The following is a 6,765-nucleotide window of genomic DNA, read 5'->3' as shown; positions in this document are numbered from 1 at the left end:
GGTTATGCCAGGGTTACCCAGCACAAGATGATCCTAGGAGGTAAGCTAGTGGGAAAGTCACAACGGGATTTAAGCTTGACTTGGAGTAAGTCAAGGGGTATTTAGAGCATTACCGGGTTATTGGGTAATGGGAATTAATATTTGGTGATAAATTGGGAGTTAGTAAGATCAGGGGGAAATTTTGGAGGTTTTGACTATTTTGTCCCGGGGGTGTTTTCGGGACCCCGAGCATTAGGATTTGGTTGAGGCTACTTAAGCTTGAAGTAACCTTTTAAAAGAATAAAATGAACGTTCTGTACGTTTTCTCTCCCTTTAAGTTCCACTTTCGTCTCCCGATCGCATTTTCGAAGGAAACTTGAGTTCTAGGTCTCGGATTCAAGCGAGGATCGAGACATAGCGATCCTAGGAAAGATTAGAAGCTTATTAGTCGGAGGATTTAGTTGGAAACAAGTCAATTAGAGGTAATTCAAGTTTTAAGTTCTAAGTTTTTAAAGTTTTTAAGCTTGAATTGGATTTTGTGTTTTGATGTGTTTTTGGGTGATTTAAGACTTGGGTTTTATGGGTTTTGGATCATGGGGATGTTTGGGAACTTTGATTTTTGAGTTTGGAGATGTTTGGATATGTTTATGAAAGGATTTTAGATGAAGAAATGGAGGATTTTTGGCTGGGTTCAAGGTTGAGCCGCGGCTCTGTTCTTGGGCGCTGCGGCTCAAGCTTGAAGAAGCTGCTGGTTTGGTACTGATGGGCTATTTGAGCTGCGGCTCTATGGGTTAGAGTTGAGGCTCTAATTACTGTCAGAGAGGATTTATGGGCCTGAGTTGAGTGGGGCTACGACACTAATGGTTGGGGCCACGGCTCAAAAGAGGAAAAGTGACCAAAATGGGTTTTTAGTCATGGAAACTCAAACCTTAGGCCTCGGGATCAATCCTACTACCCGGATTGGTGGCGTTTGATGTCTTGGAGGCTAGGTCTTGGTTCTGGGATTGGTTTTAGAACTTGAAATCATTGGATCACCATTTGTGGTTGTGACTAGGTTATCACTAGAGGCTTGGAGTAAGGATCGTGTTTGTGGCTCGTTTACTGGTAACCTGTGCTTGGACCAAAGGTAAGAAAACTGCACCCTGTGTTTATGTGACATGCATGGCTATTCTTGATGCATGTTGGTTGATTATTAAACATGACATGCATGGCTATTATTGGTGCATGTTGGACTATTAAGTGTTATGCATATGATGCACGAGAAACATGTGATTAGGACATGCTTTGTTTACTGGGTATGATATCGTTCAGAGCTTGAATCTCTGTGTTTATGCATGATCCTAATTGTACTAGTACTTGTTTAGTGAGCATGCTGAATACCTTGTTTATGGATATTGAACATGTGATATATGTTTGGTGGCATGGCTTACTTGTGTATGGCACTGACTAGTCAGGGACACTGACCTAAAGGTCAGAAATGACAGAACGTTATGAACGCCGGGCCAAATGAAGATTAGATCTAATCGATATCAGCATTGAATGGCTCTATGGAATTAATGCTGGACTGACCCTAAATTCGATGAACTTATAAGCGTTTGCCTGGTCTAAGACCAGATGTTCAGAGCCAGGGCATAGGGCCCCGATGACTGTTTGTCACATGGCTAGGGGACGCTGTCCATAGTTACGACTCTAGAGTCGGGAGGAATGTTATGTTGGTGACCAATCACCATGCATCTATCCTGCTAAAGCTAGTGAGATGCTCACTTATTTATTAAGCCTGGTGATCCTATCATCACATGGCTACAGGGTGCTGTCCCCAGGTTATGACTCCATGGTCATGAGGAAGGTTATGTTGGTGACCATTCGCCATGCACCTATCCTGATCGAACTTATGAAAGGACAACCTATCAGTTAAGCCCTGGTGACCCTATCGTCACATGGCTAAAGGGTGATGTCCCTACATTCGTGACTCTTGTGTTAGTCACCTATTTGTTTGGGCTGATGGTCCTGAATAATTAATATAATCACTGTTGATAATATATCATGTTATATTGTGTTTTCTTGCTGGGCTTCGGCTCACGGGTGCTATGTGGTGCAGGTAAAGGCAAAAGAAGGTTGGACCATCCTTGAGTTGGAGAGCTTAGGTGATGATGTGTACATATGCAGCTGCTCGTCCGCCACGGCCGAGGTTTAAAGAGGAACTAGGGTTGAACCCTGTTTTGCCGCATAGAACGACATGTTGTAAATATTTTTCTGTAATAGACTCCGAAATTATATTTTTGGGATCCCAATGTATATATTAAATGTTCTAATGAAACGTTACATCTTAACCAAAAATTTTAATCCCTAAACCGCTAATCATACTTAGTTCACGATTTTGGCCAAATGACTCGATTAGCGAGTTTAGCATTGTTTACAAGGCACATCGTAACGGTTCCTGGAGTTGGGGCGTTACAAAAATACACTTGGATTATAAGATTGATGAAATAAACGTTACAAGTCTATGCTTGAAATACAAAAAGATTATGTAGAGATGAAGAATTACAACTCAAAGCAATAATAATACAAGTACATATAAGAACAAAATAAAGAATAAGAAAAGGAACTCTCACAGTTACATAACCTTAAGGGGGTGTTTGGTATGAGGTTTGGGTTTGGGGGAGTAGAGTTAGAAGTGGTTTAGATTAAGGGAATGTGAAACTCAAGTGTCTAAAGGGGTTAAGATTACTCTCAAATCAAGCTAAAAAATGGGACCCACTTGGAAACACAAACCCCCAAGCCATTAAAAATAAATTTACCAAACATGGGTTAGATTTGACATTCTCATTCCCACCAAACCAAACCCCCATACCAAACAACCCCTAAGTATAGAGTAGTTGAGAACACCAAGTTGAACAAGGTTCAAGACCTTTGTCCTAAAGCTTATTTAATTTATTCTCTAAGCTAAGGGACACTCAAGTTGAGGAAATAACTATCTAGAATTATCAAGCATTTGGTGTATTTTCTAGCAAGTGCTTTGTGGATATAAAATGTTGTCTTACAAGTGAACAAATGTCTCTATTTATAGAGTTTTTTTTTTATCACCAACCGATTTTCAAATCACATTAACCCCTTTGGATGTTTCCAAACATAAATTGGGGAGTTATGGAATTTTTGTTGTTCTTTTATTCATGTATGTTAAATTACTTATATTCTTCCATATTAATTTTATGATTATTGTTTTAATCTTGTTCAGAGGGCCCCTAAATATGATTTTGCTTTAGTCTATGCTGATGTCGTTTTTTGTCAACTTAAATAAGAGAGCAATTAAACAAGAAAAAAATTGGAGGAAATAAACAAAGATGAACACAAGAGGTTTTTTACGTGGTTCAGCAGTTGAATTTGCCTAGTCCACGAGTCTATGTTATTAGAACTTGGGAGTTTTCTAGAAACTTTTCAGAGAATAGTTGCCCAGAGTTTTTTCTCCAGAAATTAGAAATCGGTCCTCACGAATGGAGCTTCCTTCTCTATTTATAGAGAAGGTTTGCAGAATTCATTCCCACATATCTCGGGAAGATATTCAGTGAATCAATTAATATAATGTTATTTAATGCATTATTTCATATATACATGGAAACGTCCCATAAAATGTGGGATCAAATAACAGATTAAATAATATCCCTTAAACATCGAGATTGTACAACAATAAATATGTTCACATATTACTGATCAACTCAGATACGGGATTCATCAAATCTTCGAGACCAGCAGTTGATCATGAACTCGCCGAGACTACCAGTTGATCACGAGCTCATCGTCTAACTTTACCTACACTCAGAACAAGTAAACATTGATGATGTTGCCACATTCGAACTCACACATTTTGAGCTCGAACCAGCCTGGAAGGCAAGAGATGGTTCAGAGGTATATACAAGTGTCACACCATGCCTTTTACGAGCTCGAAGCATTTTCGAGGGCATATATCCCTTGAGCCTTCGAGGTCGCTGTTTATAGAATTGGTTTAACTCACGGCGACCACGTCTATTTCGAGCTTGCACCTCATGAGCCTAGATTTCGGGATCACAATCTCATGCTCGAAATCTGGGTGTAACATTTTGCCCCCTCAAAAGTATGAGTTCAAATCCTACGAGAAGAAAAGTTTTGAACTGTCCTCCTTGGAAACTGTACTATTAATTGTACTCGAGTATGGACACGCGTCAGCCAGGGATTGATTAATCAGGGTACTCGAGTGCCTTTTCACCTTTCCCACGTCTATTCTTCTGCCGCCACTACTCCATTTGCACCTGAACGTTAGATCAGATACGAATTCTGGTTAACGGCTCGGATTAATCCGACCTTTGACGTTCCCTGGGGCCTATAAATACCTCCCCATCGTCTTCCTCATTCTACTTTCCCACTTTGAGTTTTTAGAGAGAAAAGCAGAAAAAACCAGAATTGAAGTTGGCTCTGTTCTTGCATGTTTTCCAAACCGAAGAAACAAAAATCTCTTAACATCTACGACTCCGTGAAGGCTTTCCTGCAATTACTTCTTCGATCGTCAATTTCTCTGTATCCACCAGCTACATTGTGTAAGTTACATATCCTTATTCACCCATTTTTTTCTTTTTACATGTTTCTCTTGTACATATTTCTTTTTGTAAAAATGGCATTCCTGGTTTCTACTAGATTTATAAGGCCTCACTCTTGCATTAAGCAAGTTTTCTGATTTGAGTAATTTTTGCATGTTTGGAATCAAGGTTTGAACTGAAAAACTTAGGGTAGAGATGTGTAAAAATGGAGCTTTTCTGGTAATAGGGGGTTTCGTGTAGCTTAAGAAATAGGGTTTTGGAATTAGGGTTTTTAAACTGCACGTTTCCCAAAAATATCATCTTTTTGAGTAACCGCCAACTTTTTTCCCTAAAAATCCAGAATTCTCGAAAATAAATCCACATTCCCCCCTTCGCGTCGAATACACGCTCGGGCTTGACTCTTTCAATCACTCAGGTTCCTTCCGAACCTGATCTCGTTCTTTTGATCGAGCTTATTCCATGGTCTCGAGCACTCGAGTTCGAACCATCTCAATTTTTGTCCTTAATTTCTTGTGAGTCTGGCCCTCACCCTTTTTCTTTCTTGCTAGATGTCGCAGAATTTGGAAAAAAGGTGGGGGTCATTACTCGCGATTCCTTATTCACCAACAACTCTGAGCCCAGAGTCGCCCTTTACTCGGAATCAGCGGCTGATTCGTGAGCATGAATTGAGGTGTGAGCAAGAGGATACTCGAGCTCACTTTAGTTGCCCAATCGACGAGGTCGAAGAGAGAAAGAGGAAAAAACTTCGGGTCGCGATCTATCCAGACCCCGAGCCCAGACCAATTCCTCTTGACCCTACGCTTAAAGTAACGGTCACTTTCAAACCGGGTGATCTTAAATTCTCGCTGATGGAGGAATCAACAAATCATCCTTCAACCTCGCAGCTGACTGCTATTCCACCTCGAGGGGAGAGTTTTTCGAGGCCGGGCACTATTGGAGCTCGGTTTCTTCATTGGGGAAAATAACCAACATCCTAGCTCGCCATGGTCTAGGATTGTCAGGCTCACTAAGGTGTCGAGCTCCCACTTCCAACGAGTGAAGTTGCTTTGCTTCGAGCGATGGCCACCCTGACAATAAATTGAAGCTCACGGCCTGGAGTCGCGATCATATGAAGGCAGGGGCTCTATTTCCCTTGAAATCCTCTTTTAAGGACTTTCTGTATTTTTTTGGGCTCGCGCCCTTCCAACTTCAGACCAACTCATATAGGATCTTGTCAGCCCTGAGGTCGTTGTACCACGAGCTGTAGTGGGAAGGACCTTCGCCAAGAGAGATTTTGTATCTCTTTTGTTTGAAAAGCAACCCCTCCCGAGCTCGGGGAGGAGATGGCTTCTACTACGTTTTGAGCTATCCCAGGGAGAAGAAGATCTTCGAGGACATACCCAACCATCCCCCCAACTTCAAGCTGGCCTTCTTCTGGACAGACGACCTGGCTCCCTCCAAATATTATTCATTCAGATGAATTTGTAAGTTTTTGGAGAAGGACCAGTCAACAGATGACACTTCCTACAAGAAGTATTCCAAGTGGGAGTTTGTGCCTCTCCCAACCGACAAGCTTCATTCGAGGCAAAGCTCAAAGGCACGATCCCCAGCTCGCCGTCGCAGGAGTCCATGCTCGGGGAACGATGCCAATGATGAGGCCTCGAGCTCAAGTGACAGAGGTAAGGTCATTCTCAGCTTGGCCTTATGGTCTCCTTCCCTCCTTAAGCATAAACCCGACACCCTGATCTTATGCCCAGATGATAGGGACAATTTTTATGTATGGTCTTGGGTAGATGATAGGGTCCATAGGTTTGATAGCTGGCTAGGGAAATACGACATAATGTACAGTATGAATGAAGTTTGGGATGGAATAGCCATCCTATATGAAACAAACTATTATAGGGACCTTTCGAGGTTGACTTCCACGTATAGGGAAGGGACTCCCTCAACCTCCTCCGAAGATAGGGGAATTACGTGGTCGCCGAGCACAAGCTCGGGGGAGAGTTCTAGTTAGGTTCCTTGTCACTTGTCTTTAATTCCTTTAACTGTCTGCTTTACACTAATTTTAGTGTTTTGAGATCGTTTTTGTAACGACCCAAAATCACTAATTTGGCTTAAGGGCCTTGATTAGTGCGCCGAGAAGGCATAATTGGTTTATGTGTGGATTTATTGATTTAATGCATGATTATATGACAAGCATGTTTGTATGATTATATGAATATAAATGAGGTTAAATGTT

This window comes from Humulus lupulus, chromosome 2, assembly GCF_963169125.1.
Source record: "Humulus lupulus chromosome 2, drHumLupu1.1, whole genome shotgun sequence".
NCBI classification, from domain to species: domain Eukaryota; kingdom Viridiplantae; phylum Streptophyta; class Magnoliopsida; order Rosales; family Cannabaceae; genus Humulus; species Humulus lupulus.
This window is presented reverse-complemented; position numbering follows the sequence as displayed.